General features: G+C 41.4%; 1 protein-coding gene across 1 annotated transcript in view; it reads left to right on the top strand.

Moving 5' to 3' along the window:
* Positions 1–814: 814 nt before the first annotated feature.
* Positions 815–20,642, top strand: part of LOC110532598 (synaptotagmin-6) — a 50,365-nt gene continuing 30,537 nt past the window's right edge. The window contains exon 1 of the mRNA XM_036988620.1: positions 815–938. The gene's annotated coding sequence lies outside the window, so the exon portion shown is untranslated. The remainder of the gene's footprint in view (positions 939–20,642) is intronic.

Raw genomic sequence — 20,642 nt, 5'->3', positions numbered from 1 at the left:
CAGTGTTACTGTATATACAGTATTATGGTATTTACAGTATTACGTAGTACAGTATTAAAGTATCACAGTATTACATTATTACAGTATTATAGTATTTACAGTATTTAGAGTATTACAGTATTTACAGAGTGTATATTATGTTATATTTTCTCCCTCTCTGTCCCCCGCTGCATGCACATCCACATCTAGTCTCCACTTACATACACACCACTACAGGTGTAGATCTTAATTTGAGCCAGTTTGCTACAGCAGGAAAATAATCCTGCAGCAACAGGAAATGTGAATTATTATGTGGATTATAATTAATGGATCATTTTGTATGTGTTGTTACATCAAGCCTGCAATTTCAAAGTGGAAATTACAAACTTCCGAAGCATTTTTAAACCTCAAACACACTACAAGTATTACATTTCTTGCATCACAGGGTGATCAAATTAAGATCCTACATCTGTATGTGATAGCAAAGTGAAGTGGTTTGGGGGTGTTTCACCACAACGGGGATTAGCGGAGAGGCTATTTGTGAAGCGGTTGTAACTGCTCTGGAACTGAGTGAGGACGTATCTGCCCCTAAACATTTGCTACAGTACAGTATCCTGCTGGCTGGCTTGCTCTCGCCTCGCCCCCATAGAAACAGAGTTCCTGAGTGCAGTGGAAGCTCATTCTGTCTAAGAGCTAGCGAGGGAGAGGATCGAGAGTAAGAGTTAGAGAGAGGGAGTAAGTGAAGAAGAGAGAGAGAGAGAGAGAGAGAGAGAGAGAGAGAGCGAGAGAGAGAGAGAGAGAGAGCGAGTGAAAGAAAGAAAGAAAGAGAGAGGGAGAGAGAGAGCGAAAGATAAAGAGAGAAAGAAAGAAAGAAAGAGAGAGAGAGAGCGAGAGAGAGAGAGCGAGAGAGAGCGAGAGAGAGAGGGAACAGGGAAACATAGTGAGAGAGCCAGTCACCGGTGAGTACAAGCTGTCACTTTATATTGGATCAGTTGGTGAAAATCTGTTGCTTTGAGCTCTTTCTTTCCTTTGATCATTGATTTCTCCAGGTTATTTTCTCTCGGCTGTGTGGGAAACAGGTTGTTAGTTTGTGGGGGATGAGAAGAGAGAGAGAGCCCTGTCTTGTTTGTGTGATGCTTTGGTCTCAGAGGCAGGCAGACGGATGGCACACCTCTGGCTTTTGTTTGCTGAATGGTTCAAGTTCATTATTGTTGCATAATTAAATTGTGTATGCGTGTGGCTGTGTGCGTGTGTATGTGCACGAGTGTGTGCATGTGTGTGTTGTGGTGGTGTGTAAGCGTGTGTGTGTGTGCGTGCCTGCATGCATGTGTGCGTGCCTGCGTGCATGTGTGCGTGTGCTTGTGTTTGCGTGTGTGTGTGTGTGTGTGTGCGTCATCAAAGTGGGGATGATCCTCTGATCTTTTTAAGCAGTGACAGACTCCTTCCTCTCTGCTCAAGTGTTGATTATGTTTTGCCACTATTTCTATCTCACCAGTGTCAAATCAGTGTCTGAGTTTCTCTTTCTAATAGTATCTGTTGCTGGATTACACATACTCTTCTGTATCATTTATGAATCACTGTGTAAATATTTGATAAGAATGATTTTCTGTTGCCAGACTTTTTGGCCGCATCTTTTTTCCCACTTCTGCCTCAGTCAATGTGAAGCTTTGCAGCTCTAGTCAATTTGTCAAAATCTTGACTTTGTTTTATGCCTCTTGTATATGCTGTACAGTACCAGTCAAAAGTTTGGACACGCCTACTCATTCAAGGGTTTTTCTTTATTTCTACTATTTTCTACATTGTAGACATTGAAACTATAAAATAACATATGGAATCATGTAGTAACCAAAAAAGTGTCAAACAAATCAAAATATATTTTTAGATTCTTCAAAGTAGCCACCCTTTGCCTTGGTGACAGCTTTGCCTGGAATGTTTTTCCAACAGTCTTGATGGAGTTCCTACATATGTTGAGCACTTGTTCATTGCTTTTCCTTCACTATACGGTCCGACTCATCCGAAACCATCTCAATTGGGTTGAGGTCGGGTGATTGTGTAGGCCAGATGCAGCACTCCATTACTCTCATTCTTGGTCAAATAGCCCTTCCACAGAATGAGAGTAATGGAGTGCTGGGTCAGATGATCTGGCCACCCCAATCACCTGACCTCAACCCAATTGAGATGATTTGGGATGAATTGGACCGCAGAGTGAAGGAAAGGCAGCCAAAAAGTGCTCAGCATATGTGGGAACTCCTTCAAGACTGTTGGAAAAGCATTCCAGGTGAAGCTGGTTGAGAGAATGCCAAGAGTGTGCAAAGCTGTCACCAAGGCAAAGGGTGGCTACTTTGAAGAATCTAAAAGTATATTTTGATTTGTTTGACACTTTTTTGGTTACTACATGATTCCATATGTGCTATTTCGTAGTTTTGATGTCTTCACTATTACTCTGCAATTTAGAAAATAGTACAAATACAGAAAACAGAAAAACCCTTGACTCAGTAGATGTCAAATTGACTGGTTCTGTTTGTAACTTGTGTATATCTCTTATGTTTACAGTATCTTGTATCTTTATAACTGTGTAGTCAATGTCTCTGGTGTTTTACATCATGTCTATATATATGACAACGTAGTCAGTGGTCCTGTACAACAGTATGGTATCAGGGGCACACATTTAGCTGCGTAGCATGAAATGTGCAGCACAGAGTCAGGTGAGTCCCAGGTGTCTCCAGAGCGTTACCTCCCAGTCCCATCAGGTAGGTAGTTACCTCATGTTCTCTGTGGACAGCTCACATGGGTTTCATCATCAATCCTTAGTGGATGGATCACGGCTCTGTCTGTCCCTTTGATTAACGCTCCCTGTCTGCTGCCAAGCTAATGTGAGACACACCAGGGAACCATTTGTTTCCTTTCATCTGTACTGTACAACACGAATCAGACAGAAAATCATTCAATAGTTCAATGTGCATTAGGATATACAGTAGTAGTTATTAGTAGGTATTCATATCTGAAAACTTACATGAATTGTATTGGTATTGGCAGAGGATCTGGTGTTGCAGTGGATTGGGTTCATAAATAATTTTTCAGCCAACATCAAATCACTTTACATTGTTTGTGGCTGGCTGAGCATTCAGTGATGAGTGATGGTGATTGAATGCATCTCTGTGGTAGATGTTGGTCCCCCCATAGAGATTAGGCTGTTCTATCTCTGGGTCCCCTGCATCCCTTCACCTGTTCCTATGGTGCTGTTCCAGGCTGTCTGTCACTCTGTCCCCAGCAGTATACAGCAGTAGGAGGGAGCCTAAACTGAACAAATCCTTTCCAGCCTTATCAGTTTTCTGCCAAAGACTAGACCCTACGAGCCAAGCAGGAGGCGGGCGGCGTGTGTGCAGGCAGGCAGCAGCCGTGACATGATTGAGGTTGATTAGGATGACCTCAGGGGTCTCTTCTCTCTCTCTCTGCCTCTGTTTCTCTGTCTCTCTGTTTCTCACTCTCTCTCTCACTCCTGAAGCAGAAAACAGGGGATGGATGGTATGATTTTCTTCAAGCAGCATGTTTTATGACTAATTTGTTCACTTCTTTAAAAAATATATAAACATGAAAAAACAGAAACAACATCACACAAAAACAACAGAAACACTACACCCGATACACACCACAACATGCCCACACCTGTCCTTGAACGTAGCAAATATACATTGATAATTCAAACGCGATTCTGTCTGTAGGGAAATGTCATACATTTCAAGATGGTCAATGTAAGGTTTCCAGATTTGATCAAATATGCATTTTATTTTGCTTAGTTACATTCCATTAGACTCTGAATCTAATGGAATGTAACTACATAGTTCAGCCCTCCAGTTCATTACTGACAGTGAGTATGATACTTTCCAATTGAAAGCTATAAAATTTTTTGCAGCAATTACACCTACACCAAAACTTTGTTTGATATTGGTCACCAATATTTATATTTCCCAACAGACATAATCGTGGATATGGATGGATATAAAGTGCACAATGACATGTTAGTACAGACATTATCCCAAAATGGTGTCAGGACCACAGCATATGTAACAGGACCACAGCATATGTAATAGGGTTCCTTTTTGTTTTCTGCATCTCCAACAGAGATGTGACTTTTCTGGGTGCTTTAATTGCATTCTGGCAGGAGTTTAGTAAATCCTATGGATTATCTTGAATTACAGTAATTTATGTCTAAGGTTGTAGAAGCAAATATGAACATTTTCACATACAGTAAGAGAAAAAAGCATTTGATCCCCTGCTGATTTTGTACGTTTTCCCACTGACAAAAAAATGATCAGTCTATAATTATAATGGTAGGTTTATTTGAACAGTAAGAGACAGAATAACAACAAAAAAAATCCAGAAAAAAGCATGTCAAAAATGCTATAAATTGATTTGCATTTTAATGATCTGAGACCATTTCTCCACACAGATTCTCTCCAGATACTTCAGATTCCGAGGTCCACGCTTGTGGACTCTCCTCTTCAGCTCATCCCACAGGTTTTCTATGGGGTTTAGGTCAGGGGACTGGGATGGTCATGGCAAAACCTTGATTCTGTGGTCAGAGAACCATTTTTGTGTTGATTTTGAGGTGTGCTTAGGATCATTGTCCTGCTCAAAGATCCAACCACAGCCCAGTTTAAGCTTCATAATAGAGGCAGTCAGGTTTCAATGTAATATCTGCTGGTATTTGATGGAGTCCATGATACCATGTATTCTAACAAGTTGTCCAGGGCCTTTGGAAGATAAACAGCCCCACAACATCAAAGATCCACCACAATACTTCACAGTGGGGATGAGGTACTTTTCTGCATGGCTATATTTCTGTCTATGCCAAACCCACCTCTGGTGTTTGTTTCCAAAAGCTCTATTTTGGTCTCATCTTACCATAGAACCCGGTCCCATTGAAAGTTCCAGTAACGTTTGGCAAACTGTAGGTGCTTGAGTTTGTTGTTTGATGACAGCAAATGCTTTTTTTACGGCAACACTCCTATACAACTTGTGGTTATGTACTGTTATGTCTGATCGTAGATTTGGAGACTTTCTGACCACAAGACCCAACTACTGTCTGCAATTCTCCAGTTGTGATTATTGGAGATTTTTTGGCCACTCTAACTATCCTCCTCACTGTGTGTGGGGTCAATAAAGACACACGTCCTCTTCCAGGCTGATTGTTAACATCTCTAGTTGCTTTAAACTTGATTGAGGAAATGGCCATTTTTAACCGTTGAGCTATTTTCTTATAGCCATTTCCTGACTTGTGCAGCTCAACAACTTTTAGTCGCATATCATTACTGTAGTCTCGGGTCTTTCCCATAGTGATGGATGACTATGGGAACTTGGCCTGTGTGTCACCTCATATTTATACCCCAGTGAAACAGGAAGTCATGGCTTACCACTTAAGTGTTCGTAATCACTCAGGTGAACTTAAAAAAGTAAAATATGAATGGGAATATACAGTGCCTTGCGAAAGTATTCGGCCCCCTTGAACTTTGCGACCTTTTGCCACATTTCAGGCTTCAAACATAAATATATAAAACTGTATTTTTTTGTGAAGAATCAACAACAAGTGGGACACAATCATGAAGTGGAACGACATTTATTTGATATTTCAAACTTTTTTAACAAATCAAAAACTGAAAAATTGGGCGTGCAAAATTATTCAGCCCCTTTACTTTCAGTGCAGCAAACTCTCTCCAGAAGTTCAGTGAGGATCTCTGAATGATCCAATGTTGACCTAAATGACTAATGATGATAAATACAATCCACCTGTGTGTAATCAAGTCTCCGTATAAATGCACCTGCACTGTGATAGTCTCAGAGGTCCGTTAAAAGCGCAGAGAGCATCATGAAGAACAAGGAACACACCAGGCAGGTCCGAGATACTGTTGTGAAGAATTTTAAAGCCGGATTTGGATACAAAAATATTTCCCAAGCTTTAAACATCCCAAGGAGCACTGTGCAAGCGATAATATGAAATGGAAGGAGTATCAGACCACTGCAAATCTACCAAGACCTGGCCGTCCCTCTAAACTTTCAGCTCATACAAGGAGAAGACTGATCAGAGATGCAGCCAAGAGGCCCCTGATCACTCTGGATGAACTGCAGAGATCTACAGCTGAGGTGGGAGACTCTGTCCATAGGACAACAATCAGTCGTATATTGCACAAATCTGGCCTTTATGGAAGAGTGGCAAGAAGAAAGCCATTTCTTAAAGATATCCATAAAAAGTGTTGTTTAAAGTTTGCCACAAGCCACCTGGGAGACACACCAAACATGTGGAAGAAGGTGCTCTGGTCAGATGAAACCAAAATTGAACTTTTTGGCAACAATGCAAAACGTTATGTTTGGCGTAAAAGCAACACAGCTGAACACACCATCCCCACTGTCAAACATGGTGGTGGCAGCATCATGGTTTGGGCCTGCTTTTCTTCAGCAGGGACAGGGAAGATGGTTAACATTGATGGGAAGATGGATGGAGCCAAATACAGGACCATTCTGGAAGAAAAGACCAAGACTGGGACGGAGATTTGTCTTCCAACAAGACAATGATCCAAAACATAAAGCAAAATCTACAATGGAATGGTTCAAAAATAAACATATCCAGGTGTTAGAATGGCCAAGTCAAAGTCCAGACCTGAATCCAATCGAGAATCTGTGGAAAGAACTGAAAACTGCTGTTCACAAATGCTCTCCATCCAACCTCACTGAGCTCGAGCTGTTTTGCAAGGAGGAATGGGAAAAAATGTCAGTCTCTCGATGTGCAAAACTGATAGAGACATACCCCAAGCGACTTACAGCTGTAATCGCAGCAAAAGGTGGCGCTACAAAGTATTAACTTAAGGGGGCTGAATAATTTTGCACGCCCAATTTTTCAGTTTTTGATTTGTTAAAAAAGTTAGAAATATCCAATAAATGTCGTTCCACTTCATGATTGTGTCCCACTTGTTGTTGATTCTTCACAAAAAAATACAGTTTTATATCTTTATGTTTGAAGCCTGAAATGTGGCAAAAGGTCGCAAAGTTCAAGGGGGCCGAATACTTTCGCAAGGCACTGTACTTCAGTTAGAATTGACTCATAAGCATTTTTAGTGGTGCCAATAACTGTGGCACACATGTTTTGTGGAAAAATATTTATTGCATTTATTTCACATCAATTTTAATTCATTTTTGTGATTTCTTTTTCACAGCCCATTTTGCTTATATTTACCAAGGGTGCTGAAGTAGATTTTATAGGCCTCCTCCAAATTGTAAATTATCAATAAGTCAAGTCAGTTTAGAACAAATTCTTATTTTCAATGGCAGCCTAGGAACAGTGGGTTAACTGCCATGTTCAGCAGTAGAACAACAGATTTTTACCTTGTCAGCGCAGGGAGCAACCTTTCAGTTACTAGTCCAACGCTCTATCCAGTAGGCTACCTGCCACCCAAGCTTGAGAATTCATAATTAGAAATGGGCATTATTTCTGTTTTCTCCCATTTCACTCTGACTCCTGATAGAGCACCATAACAGTTGCAAAATAATGTGCTGGTTCAGATAAATACAGTCAAATGTCTGCTTACAATGATATCGCATGTAGTTCTCCACCAAATCATCTTGGCTTTTGGACTCGCATTTCAAGGCTGCATTGAAACAATGACTGGTAAATGATCCAAGACCAGCTCAGTTAATCCCTACCATTGTGACAATGAGTCGTCATAATGCTGCATCAAATGTACATGATCTTAGGGGCGTTGGCAAACACAATGTAAGTAATTTAATTTATGTATCCCTAATTGCACCGAATATATCCGTTTATCCTAAAGCTATTGCAAGCAGTAATCATGAGCCTATAAACCAGAGTTACACTGTTAGCACTGAGGCGGTGTGCAATAGTAGGAAGACCATCAGCTCCAATGTAAATAACTTGAGTAAGTCTACCTGGTGCTGCAGTACAGCGCCCTTAACCACTGCGCCACCCGGGAGTCCTTGGAGACGATCTAATGTTAAATACTATTGAAGTAATATGATTACAGGTTCATCTGCCTAACCTAAAGCCCATTCTTGTGGGAAGCTGCTATAGACCACAAAGTGCTAACAGTCAGTATCTGGATAATATGTGTGAAATGCTTGAAAATGTACAGTATGTGATATCAAAAGAGAAGTATATTTTCTGGGTCATTTAAATATTGACTGGCTGTCATGAAGCTGCCCACTCAGGAAAAAACTTCAAACTGTAACCAGTGTCTGTAACCTGGATCAGGTTGTCAGTCAACCTACTAGGGTAGTTACAAACAGCACAGGAATTAAATCCTCAACATGTATTGATCACATCTTTACTAACGCTGCAGATATTTGCTTTAAAGCAGTATCCAAATCCATAGCATGTAGTGATCACAATATAATAGCCATATCTAGGAAAACCAAAGTTCCAAAGGCTGGGCCTAATATAGTGTATAAGAGGTCATACAATAAGTTTTGTAGTGATTCCAACAGATTGGCAAACATACTGCAAATTAAGAAATCATGTGACTAAACTAAATAAAAAATAAAAGTTAACTACAATGTGAATCAAATATAAACTATATAAAGAATGATAGTAAAAAGCATTGGAGCACCTTAAATAACATTTTGGAGAGAAAAAAAGACAACTTGGCTCCTTCATTCATTGAATCAGATGGCTCATTCATCACAATGCCCACTGATATTGCAAACTACTTTAATGACTTTTTCATTGGCAAGATATGCAAACTTAGGGATGACATGCCAGTAACAAACGCTGAATACACATCCAAATATATCGGACCAAATTATGAAAGACAATAAATGTTCTTTTGAATTCCGTAAAGTCAGTGTGGAAGAGGTGAAAAAAATATTGTAGTCTATCAACAATGACAAGCCACCTGAGTCTAACAACTTCAATGGAAAATAAACGAGGATGATAGAGGATGAAATTGTCACTCCCATTTGCAATCTCTTCAATCTAAGTCTACATAAAAGTGTGTTCCCTCAAGTCATTCCGCTACCCAAGAATAGTAAAGCCTCCTTTACTGGCTCAAATAGCTGACCAATCAGCCTGTTACCAACCCTTAGTAAACTTCTGGAAAAAAAGGTGTTTGACCAGATACAATACTATTTCACAGTAAACAAATTGACAACAGAATTTCAACATGCTTATGGGGAAGGACACTGAATAAGCACAACACTTACACAAATGACTGATGATTGGCAGAGAGAAATTCATTAAAAAATGAGTGTGGGGGCTGTCTTGTTAGACTTCAGTGCAGCTTTTGACATTATCAATCATAGTCTGCTGCTGGAAAAATGTATGTGTTATGGCTTTACACACCCTGATATAATATGGATAAAGAGTTACTTGTCTAACAGAACACAGCGGGTGTTCTGTAATGGAAGCCTCTCAAATATAATCCATTTAGAATCAGGAATTCCCCAGGGTAGCTGTTTAGGCCCCTTGCTTTTTTCAATTTTTACTAACGACGTGCCACTGTCTTTGAGTAAAGCCAGAGTGTCTATGTATGCGGATGACTCAACACTATACACATCAGCTACTACAGCGACAGCACTCAAGAAAGAGCTGCAGTTAGTTTCAGAGTGGGTGGCAAGGAATAAGTTAGCCCTAAATATTTCTAAAACTAAAAGCATTGTATTTGGAACAAAACACTCACTAAACCCTAAACCTCAACTAAATCTTGTAATAAAAAAAGGAAAATGAGCAAGTTGAGATGACTAAACAGCTTGGAGTAATGCTAAATTGTAAACGGTCAAGGTTAAAACATATTGATGCAGTAGTAGCTGAGATGGGTCTAGTCTGTCTGTAATAAAGCAATGCTCTGCCTTAACAACACTATCAACAAGGCAGGTCCTATAGTCCCTAGTTTTGTCGCAACTTGACTACTGTTCAGTTGTGTGGTCAGGTGCCACAAAAAAGGACTTAGGAAAATTGCAATTGGCTCAGAACAGGGCAGCACGTCAATCTCTCCTGGCTGAAAGTGGAGGAGAGATTGACTTCATCACTCTTTTTATTTATGAGAGGTATTGACATGTTGAGCGTACTGAGCTGTCTGTCTAAACTACTGGCACACAGCTTGGACACCCATGCATACCCATGCATAAGTCCAGAACAGACTATGGGAGGCACAAAGTACTACATAGAGCCATGACTACATGCAACTCTACTCCACATCAAGTAACTGATGCAAGCAGTAAAATTAGATTTAGAAAACAGATAAAAATACACCTTATGGAACAGCAGGGTCTGTGAAGCAACACAGACACATTATTACAGACACACACACACACACACACACACACACACACACACACACACACACACACACGATAACATACACATGGATTTAGTAATGTGGGTATGTGGTAGTGGTGGAGTAGGGGCCTGAGGGCACACAGTGTGTTGTGAAATGTGTGAATGTATTGTAATGTTTTTAAAATTGTATAAACTGCCTTAATTTTGCTGGACCCCAGAAAGAGTAGCTGCTTTCCCTGGATTGAGCCGTGGGTTCTGATTATTGATGCTTGGGGTTACGTGGCTAAAGCAAATAAATAACTTGACAGAGGGCCTCCCCTGTCTTCTTCCTCTTGATAACTGAACCTAAATCAGTGTCACATGGAGTGATTATTGGTAGTCTTAAACAAATCTACTTTGAAACAATAGTACACACCTAACACACATGGTTATGGGCTTAAGAAAAAGAAGACACCAGGTACCATGTCAGATATAGAGTTGAATTGTATTCCATTTTGAGTTTGAATCCCAATATTAAACTTCATATACATCAACGAAGACTGAAATATAACAAAACAGTTTAACAAAGAAACACCGGATTTTCGTCGTTTATTTTTTTTTTCTTTGGACATTTGGACAAATATGAATAACATTCCACCAATGAGGACAAGAGGGTGCTTTTGGTCATTGACTGCAGGAAAGGGATGTCTGGATCAGAGATGTGTCCATTTGCTCTTATAGCTGTGTCGTGTCTTTGGCTATGCCGGATTAAGTGATATGACATGCTACTCTATAAAATAATTTCTCTGTAATTAATATTACCTGATTGAGCTAATCATGTAAATGTAATTAACTAGAGAGTCGGGCACCACAAACTCTTAAAGACCTAGTCATATTTTACAACAATAGCAGTCAATATTAATCATCATCTTAATTCAGTCTCATCTGAAAGTTGTAAATTCTTGGTTATCTGCACGAACCCTGGCTAACAATTTGAATCAGCAATACAAAATTGGGTTTAATTATTTATTTACTAAATACCTAACTAATCACACAGAATTACACATACACATAATTAAATCATAACTTGATTACAAATTACGTCATAAAGGAAAACGTCCCTAGCGGGCGGAACAGATATGACAGCTGGTTACACAAAAGAAAAGGGATTGGGTTTGAGTGAAAGAGCGGGAAGACTGAGGAACAAAGGGCGAAGCTGTGCCATCGTAAATACAGTATCTTATGCATTCTAAATTACCGCCCATTTGGAAAAGGAAAATGCAATAAACATTTACTCTGAGCTGCGCTTCGGTAGGTTGGTGGTAGATGGAAGGCCGTGTTGCCCAACCGAGTGCTTTGTCCTTTGAAGAATGTCTTTGCTGGTAAATTGAATACGTTGTAGTAACGTGGTCGTGTGGTAGACGGGATACTCGGTCTGTTCCTTCATAACCCTCGTTTGCAGCGGCTGTTGCTAACGCAACGGCTAGGAGGTATCACTTCTGTAGTGAATAAGAGTTCATACCATTCGCCACCAAAGCTCACGCTGATGTTGGCTTCGTTCTGTAGTTATTATCTGAACCATTCTGACATCGGACCGTCGTCCTCACGTCCTCAGAACAGGAGGTTATATTGTCGTCAAGGGCATTATATAGGAAGGGAGAGGAGGGCGTGTTTGAAAAGTTTTATAGCCCATGTCCCTTCACAGGGGCGGGCCACTGAGTGAGCAGAGCCCTATTTTATGAAAACCCAAATCTCACATTTTAGAAGCTAAAATCACATTTCATCCCATCACAAAAATGTCATATTCAAACATTTAAATTGAACAACAATTCCATGTGAATCCGATAACTCCGATGTGTAGAATTTACACTGTAGAGTTTGTCATCTTATCATTGATGAGAATGTCTCAGATGACAATCGAACTGACATCATATTCATTAAGTACCACCGCATATGTTAAATTGGTCGGATTACCAGAATATAGTTAATTTCCCCCCACCTTCTGATGTTCCCAGAATCTCTATGTTAACCAAGGGTTTTGCAAATGTAACATCAGTAGGGTAGAGAGAAGAAAAGGGGGGGAAAAATAGGTATTTATGACTGTCATAAACCTACCCCCAGGCCAACTTTATGACAGCTGCTTTGAGGGATTTGTATAATAGCTCCATTCAGGAAATAAATACCAGACCAAAAACACATTTTTGTTTAAGAAGGACACCAAATATGTCCATTCCACCCTATACAATGCTTTTTCGGCTTCCAATGATATTTCCACTTTGTGAACGTTCAAGTTCCTGTTATGATGGATTATAGAAAAATCAACTGAGATTGTCTGAAGACATCTTATTCTGTATGTACCCTGTTTGATCTAAGTAGAGTACCCATCGCAAGCTCACCCAAACCTTTCAAATTCTATTGCTGACGTGAGTTTCTTAAAAAAACAGATATTGTCGTTATTCTTTTTAAAATCAGAAAATTGTTTTAGCTGGCTGCACAATAAATCAAACCTTTATTTAACTAGGCAAGTCTGTAAAGAACAAATTCTTATTTAGATGGTGTAACGGCTTTCTTCCTGGGAAAGAGAGGACCAAAGCTCAGCGTGGTGAGGGTTCATCTTATTTAATAATAAATCCCAACTTAACACTTCAAATTACAAAACAACAAATGTGAAAACCGAAAACAGTCCTATCTGGTGCATAGACAAAGACAGGAAACAATCACCCACCAACCCCAACACAAAACAAGCTACCTAAATATGGTTCCCAATCAGAGACAATGACTAACACATGCCTCTGATTGAAAACCATATCAGGCCAAACACAGAAACAGACAAACTAGACACACAACATAGAATGCCCACCCAGCTCACATCCTGACCAACACTAAAAACAAGGAAAACACACAAGAACTATGGTCAGAACGTGACAGATGGCCTACTCCGGCCAAACCTGGACAACGTTGTGCCAATTGTGCGCCGCCCTATGGGACACCCAATCACGGCCAGATGTGGATTTGAACCAGGGACTGCAGTGACACCACTTGCACTGAGATGGTCATTACACAGGGGCACCTTGTGCTGGGGACAATACAAGGCCACTCTAAAATGTGCAGTTTTGTCACACAACACAACGCCACAGATGTCTCAACTTTTGAGGGAGCGTGCAATTGGCACGCTGATTGCAGGAATGTCCACCAGAGCTGTTGCCTACATAATTTAATTTTAAATTTTCTATCATAAGTCGCCTACAATGTTGTTTTAGAGAATTTGGCAATACGTCCAACTGCAGACCATGTGTATGGCGTCGTGTAGGCGAGCGGTTTGCTGATGTCAACGCTGTGAACAGAGTGCCCCTTGGTGGCGGTAGGGTAATGACAGTGTGCTTACAAATTCAGCGTCTTATGCTGTATGACATTTAATCTCTTTTTTATATATGGGTCACTTAAATTCTTCCCACCCACTCAGGCCTTTATAGCCTATCGGCTGGGGGGCATTCAAAATAATTGTCCAGATCATAGCAATCATGTTGTCTTGTTCACTTGTAGTTTGTTACGTAAACAAATAGGTCATGGCTATGGCCTACCAATGGATGGGTTGTCATTTAGGCTACATATCCAATAGCCATTAAAGTGTTATTCATTTAGACAGTTGGCCTGAGTGGTGCTGTGTCTTGTTAATAGGTGTGCGAGTGAAGGCATTAACGCGTACCTTTTTTATTGCCCCATCTGTCCTACATTGTCTGTTCAGTCTACACATAGCCATTCTGTTAGTAGTGTCTCTAAACTCACTTTAGCCGTGTCATCAGCTACTTGGTCCATGGTCACTTTGTTTTGCTGTGTTTGTCTGTCTCTATTTGTAGATCTAGTATTTGCCATAACATGCAGTTGCCGACATAACTTTTCAGTCATTTATTGACTTTAGAGTCAAGTTATTTTCAATTTAATAGGCTTATTTTTGGTAAAGAAACGGAATACCAAACGGATCACCTTCACCTGACTACCTCACGGTCGCCATACCTGGAAATAGATTTAAGACTTTTTGTCAAAATGTCACTCGCTAAGGGTTGCCTGTAAAAAAAAACAGTGAGGCAGCTCAATGTGTGAAAAGTGATGCACAATGGAGAGATAAACGTCACAAAACACACAGCCAGGGTAGCGAGGAATAGAGTGAGGGATGTGTGAGATGCTTGTGGTAAGGGTTTCCACAGTTTCCATTGGCCTCTTGGACGCACACATACGATACAGAATGTTTTAGTATTTGACAGGTGTTTGGCTCATAGGATCAATAACCTGACTGTCTGTGAAAGGGGAATAGTGTTCTCGTCCTTTAAAAGGCATGGTGTATCCACAATGTATACACAATCTTTTCTCTGTATACATCAATGATGTCGCTCTTGCTGCTGGTGATTCTTTGATCCACCTCTAAGCAGACGACACCATTCTGTATACCTCTGGCTCTTCTTTGGACACTGTGTTAACTAACCTCCAGGCGAGCTTCAATGCCATACAACTCACCTTCCATGGCCTCCAACTGCTCTTAAATGCAAGTAAAACTAAATGCATGCTCTTCAACCGATCGATGCCTGCACCTGCCCGCCCGTCCAGCATCACTACTCTGGACGGTTCTGACTTAGAATATGTGGACAACTACAAATACCTAGGTGTCTGGTTAGACTGTAAACTCTGCTTCCAGAGTCACAATAAACATCTCCAATCCAAAATTAAATCTAGATTCTGCTTCCTATTTCGCAATAAAGCATACTTCACTCATGCTGCCAAACATACCCTTGTAAAACTGACCATCCGATCCTCGACTTTGGCGATGTCATTTACAAAATATCCTCTATCACTCTACTCAACAAATTGCTGCCAATGATGGAACAAACTGCAAAAATCACTAAAGCTGGAGACTCTTACCTCCCTCACTAGCTTTAAGCACCAGCTGTCAGAGCAGCTCACAGATCACTGCACCTGTATATAGCCCATCTGTAAATAGCCAATCCAATCTACCTCATCCCCATGCTATATTTATGTATTTATCTTGTATTTATCTTGCTCCTTTGCACCCCAGTATCTCTATCTCTACTTGCACATTCATCTTCTGCACATTCTACCATTCCAGTGTTTAATTGCTTTATTGTAATTACTCCGCCACCATATTTATTGCCTTACCTCCCTTACCGTACCTCATTTGCACATGCTGTATATAGACTTTTCTACTGTATTATTGATTGTATGTTTGTTTATTCCATGTGTAACTCTGTGTTGTTGTATGTGTCGAACTGCTTTGCTTTATCTTGGCCAGGTCGCAGTTGCAAATGAGAACTTGTTCTCAACTAGCCTACCTGGTTATACAAAGGTGAAATAAAAAAAATAAATGATTGCTCTTGTTCAGAGATCAAGTGTGAGTGTAGTGGACAGTAATAATTGACGTGCAAATACAGTGTATAGGATATTATAAATACCTCACATGCGACTCGTAATAAGACTTAGCGATTAGCCTATTAAAATGTTTATATGACTCCATAAAGATAATTCAAATATCAAATCAAATCAAATTTCATTTGTAACATGCGCCGATTACAACAGGTGTAAACCTTACAGTGAAATGCTTACTTACAAGCCCTTAACCAACAATGCAGTTTCAAGAAAATACCCCCAAGAAAAGTAAGAGATAAGAAAATCAAATAATTACAGAGCAGCAGTAAATCACATTAGCGGGGCTATATACAGGGGATACCGGTACAGAGTCAATGTGTCAATTTGCGGGGGCACCGGTGTCAGGGTAATTTAGGTAATGATGTACATGCAGGTAGGGTTGTTAAAGTGGCTATGCATAGATAATAACAGAGAGTAGCACCAGCAGGGGGTGCAAATAGTCTGGGAAGCCATTTGATTAGCTGTTCAGGAGTTTTAAGGCTTGGGGTAGTAGCTGTTTAGAAGCCTCTTGGACATAGATTTGGCACTCCAGTACCGCTTGCAGTGCGGTAGCAGAGATAACAGTCTATGACTAGGGTGGCTGGAGTCTTTGACAATTTTTAGGGCCTTCCTCTGACACCGCCTGGAATAGAGGTCCTGGATGGTGGTAAGCTTGGCCCTGGTGATATACTGGGCCGCACGCACTACCCTCTGTAGTGCCTTGTGGTCAGAGGCCGAGCAGCTGCCATACCAGGCAGTGATTCAACCCGTCAGGATGCTCTCGATGGTGCAGCTGTAAATCCTTTTGAGGATCTGAGGACCCATGCCAAATCTTTTTCCCCCTCAAGTTTTTCCCCCTCAAGTCCTATTCCCCCTCAAGTCTCTTGAGGGGGAATAGGTTTTGTTGTTTCCTCTTCACGACTGTCTTGGTGTGCTTGGACCATGTTAGTTTGTTGGTGATGTGGACACCAAGGAACTTGAAGCTCTCAACCTGCTCCACGACAGCCCCGTCGATGAGAATGGGGGCGTGCTCGGTCCTCCTTTTCCTGTAGTCCACAATCATATCCTTAGTCTTGATCACGTTGAGGGAGAGGTTGTTGTCCTTGCACCACACCGTCAGGTCTCTGACCTCCTCCCTATAGGCTTTATCATCGTTGTCGGTGATCAGGCCTAAAACTGTTGTTTCATCAGCTAACTTAATGATGGTGTTGGAGTTGTGCCTGGCTGTGCAGTCATGAGTGAACAGGGACTACAGGAGGCGACTGAGCATGCACTCTTGAGGGGCCCCTGTGTTGAGTATCAGCGTGGCGGATGTGTTGTTACCTACCCTTACCACCTGGGGGTGGCCCGTTAGGAAGTCTAGGATCCAGATGCAGAGGGAGGGGTTTAGTCCCAGGGACCTTACCTTAGTGATAAGCTTTGAGGGCACTATGTGTGTTGAACGCTGAGATGTAGTCAATGAATAGCACTCTCACATAGGTGTTCCTTTTGTCCAGGTGGGAAAGGGCAGTGTGGAGTGCAATAGAGATTGCATCATCTGTGGATATGTTGGTGCAGTATGCAAATTGGAGTGGGTCTAGGGTTTCTGGGATAATGGTGTTGATGTGAGCCATGACCAGCCTTTCAATGCATTTCATGGCTACAGACGTGAGTGCTACGGGTCTGTAATAATTTAGGCAGGATACCTTAGTGTTCTTGGGCACAGGGACTATGGTGGTCTGCTTGAAACATGTTGTTATTACAGACTCAAACAAGGAGAGGTTGAAAATGTCAGTGAAGACACTTGCCAGTTGGTCAGCGCATTCTCAGAGTACACACATTCCTGGTAATCCGTCTGGCCCAGCGGCCTTGTGAATGTTGACCTGTTTAAAGGTCTTTGTCACATCGGCTGCAGAGAGCGTGATCACACAGTCATCTGGAACAACTGATGCTCTCATGCATGTTTCAGTGTTACTTAACTCGAAGTGAGCATTGAAGTTATTTAGCTTGTCTGGTAGGCTCGTGTCACTAGGCAGCTCTCGGCTGTGCTTCCCTTTGTAGTGTGTAATAGTTTGCAAGCCCTGCCACATCCGACGAGCGTCAGAGCCAGTCAGATTCAGTCTTAGTCCTGTATTGACACTTTGCCTGTTTGATGGTTCGTTGGAGGACGTAGCAGGATTTCTTATAAGCTTCCGGGTTAGAGTCCCACTCCTTGAAAGCGGTAGCTCTTTAGCTCAGTGCGAATGTTGCCTGTAATCCATGGCTTCTGGTTGGGGTATGTATGTACAGTCACTGAGGGGACAAAGTCCTCAATGCACGTATTGATAAAGCCAGTGACTGGTGTGGTGTGCTCCTCAATGCCACCGGAGGAATCCCGAGTCACTGGTGCTTCCTGCTTTCATTTTTGCTTGTAAGCAGGAATCAGGAGGATAGAGTTATGGTCAGATTTGCCACCTGTGTGTGGAGTAAAGGTGGTCTAGAATTTATTTTCCCTCTGGTTGCACATTTAACATGCTGATAGAAATTCAGTAAAACTAATTTAAGTTTCCCTCCATTAAAGTCACAAGCCACTAGGAGCGCTGCCTCTGGATGAGTGTTTTCCTGTTTGCTTATGGCGGAATACAGCTCATTTAGTGTGGTTTAGTGCCAACCTCGCTCTGCGGTGGAATGTAGACAGCTACGAAAAATACAGATGGAAACTCTCTAGGTAGATAGTGTGGTCTACATCTTATCATGAGATACACTACCTCAGGTGAGGAAAACCTTGAGACTAATAGACTAATAGATATCGTGCACCAGCTGGGCTCCCGCCCCTTGTGGGTCCCTGCCCCGCTGGGCCCCCTCCTAGTGTCTTACCCAAGGCTGCTGTTCTATCCTGCCAATAGAGTGTATATCCTGCCAGTTGAATGTTCTTAATGCCGTTGTTCAGCCACGACTTGGTGAAACATAAGATATTACAGTTTTTTTTCAGCGATTGAACATTAGTAAGCAGAACGGAAGGCAAGGGCAGATTAGCCACTCGTCTCCTGATCCTCGCAAGGCACCCTGATCTTTTGCCTCAAAATATCTGTTTCCTTCTCCATTGATATCACGGGGATCTGGGCCTGATTGGGTGTTTGCAGTATATCCCTCGCCTCTGACTAATTGAAGAAGAACTCCTCATTCAATTTGAGTTGAATAATCCCAGTTCTGATGTCTATAAGCTCTTTTCGGTCATAAGAGAGGGTAGCAGCAATATTATATACAAAACAAGTTACGACCAACGCGAAAAAACAAACAACATAGCATGATTGGTTTAGAGCCGATAAGACGGCAGCCCTACCCCTTACTGAATATAGACGGCGCCATTACTGAATATACAAGCAAGCATTAGGCAAATAGTTGACCATGAGTTGTCTATATCAAAGGAATATATTTCATTAACATTGTACAATGAATGGATTCACATACTGTACAAGGCATAAAGCTTAAGTTACAAAGCATTAACAAGCACTACAAGGCATTATTCCAAGAATATAGATCCTAAGGTTAACTTACAGGACAAAGCATGAACAAAGGGATGCATACTAGGCCAGCACTAGAAGCCAAGAAAATGAGAATTGATCATACAACCTTCCTCCATTCACTGGATATAGAATAAGAGAGAGAACAAAGACATGTAATTCCATTTATAACATCTGAAGGTGTAACCTTTCAGCCCAAACCAACCACCATTGCCAAATCAAAAAAATATCAAGTTTGCAGTAACCTAAACACTGCCAGGCCTAATCTCCACAGGGTGTCACAGCATTTAAAGGCTTGTGTGGGGGATGAGACCAATGTAAATAAGACATAAATCCTGAGATGACCATAAAACCTTTTTTGCATGTAGTAATTCAGAATTCACCCTATACAGACACAAGTAATCACAGAGATAATGCATATGGTAAATTTGGAAAGTATTCAGACCCCTTGACTTTTTTCACATGTTGTTACCTTACAGCTTTATTCTAAAATTGATTAAAAAAAAAATAATAATAATCTACACACAATACCCAATAATGACAAAACAAAAACAGTTTTTTTTCATTTTTTTCGCAAATGTATAATATTACATTTACATAAGTATTCAGTACTTTGTTGAAGCACCTTTGGCAGCGATTACAGCCTTGAGTCTTCTTGGGTATGACGCTACAAACTAGGCACACCTGTATTTGGGGAGTTTCTCCCATTCTTCTCTGCAAATCCTCTCAAACTCTGTCAGGTTGGATGGGGAGCGTCGGATGGGGAGTGTTTGATTGGATTCAAGTCCGGGCTACTTAAGGACATTCCGAGACTTGTCCTGAAGCCACTTCTGCGTTGTCTTGGCTGTGTCAGAGTCGTTGTCCTGTTGGAAGGTGAACCTTCACCCCAGTCAAAGGTCCTATGCGCTCTGGAGCAGGTTTTCATCAAGGATCTCTCTGTACTTAGCTCCTTTCATCTTTCCCTCGATCCTAACTAGTCTCCCAGTCCCTGCTGCTGAAAAACATCCCCACAGCATGATACTGCCACCATCATGTTTCACGGTAGGGATGGTGCCAGGTTTCCTCCAGACGTGACAATTGGCATTCAGGCCAAAGAGTTAAATCTTGGTTTCATCAGACCAGAGAATCTGGCAAACTCCAAGCGGGTTGTCATCTGCCTTTTACTGAGGAGTGGCTTCCATCTGGCCACTCTACCATAAAGGCATGATTTGACCTTCTGGAAGGTTCTCCCATCTCCACATGGGAACTCTAGAGCTCTGTCAGAGTGACCATCAGGTTCTTGGTCACCTCTCTGACCTAGGCCCTGACCTGATTGCTCAGTTTGGCCAGGGGGACAAGCTCTAAAAAGAGTCTTGCTGGTTCCAAACTTCTTCCACTTAAGAATGATGGAGGCCACTGTGTTCTTGGGGGCCTTGTTGGTACCCTTCCCCAGATCTGTTCCTCGACACAATCCTGTCTCGGAGTTCTGTGAACAATTCCTTTGACCTCATGTCTTGTTTTTTTGC

Source organism: Oncorhynchus mykiss, chromosome 9 (genome assembly GCF_013265735.2).
Source record: "Oncorhynchus mykiss isolate Arlee chromosome 9, USDA_OmykA_1.1, whole genome shotgun sequence".
In the NCBI taxonomy this organism is placed as follows: Eukaryota; Metazoa; Chordata; class Actinopteri; order Salmoniformes; family Salmonidae; genus Oncorhynchus; species Oncorhynchus mykiss.
The sequence above is the reverse complement of the archived record's forward strand: the minus strand, read 5'-3'. Positions and strand labels throughout refer to the sequence as shown.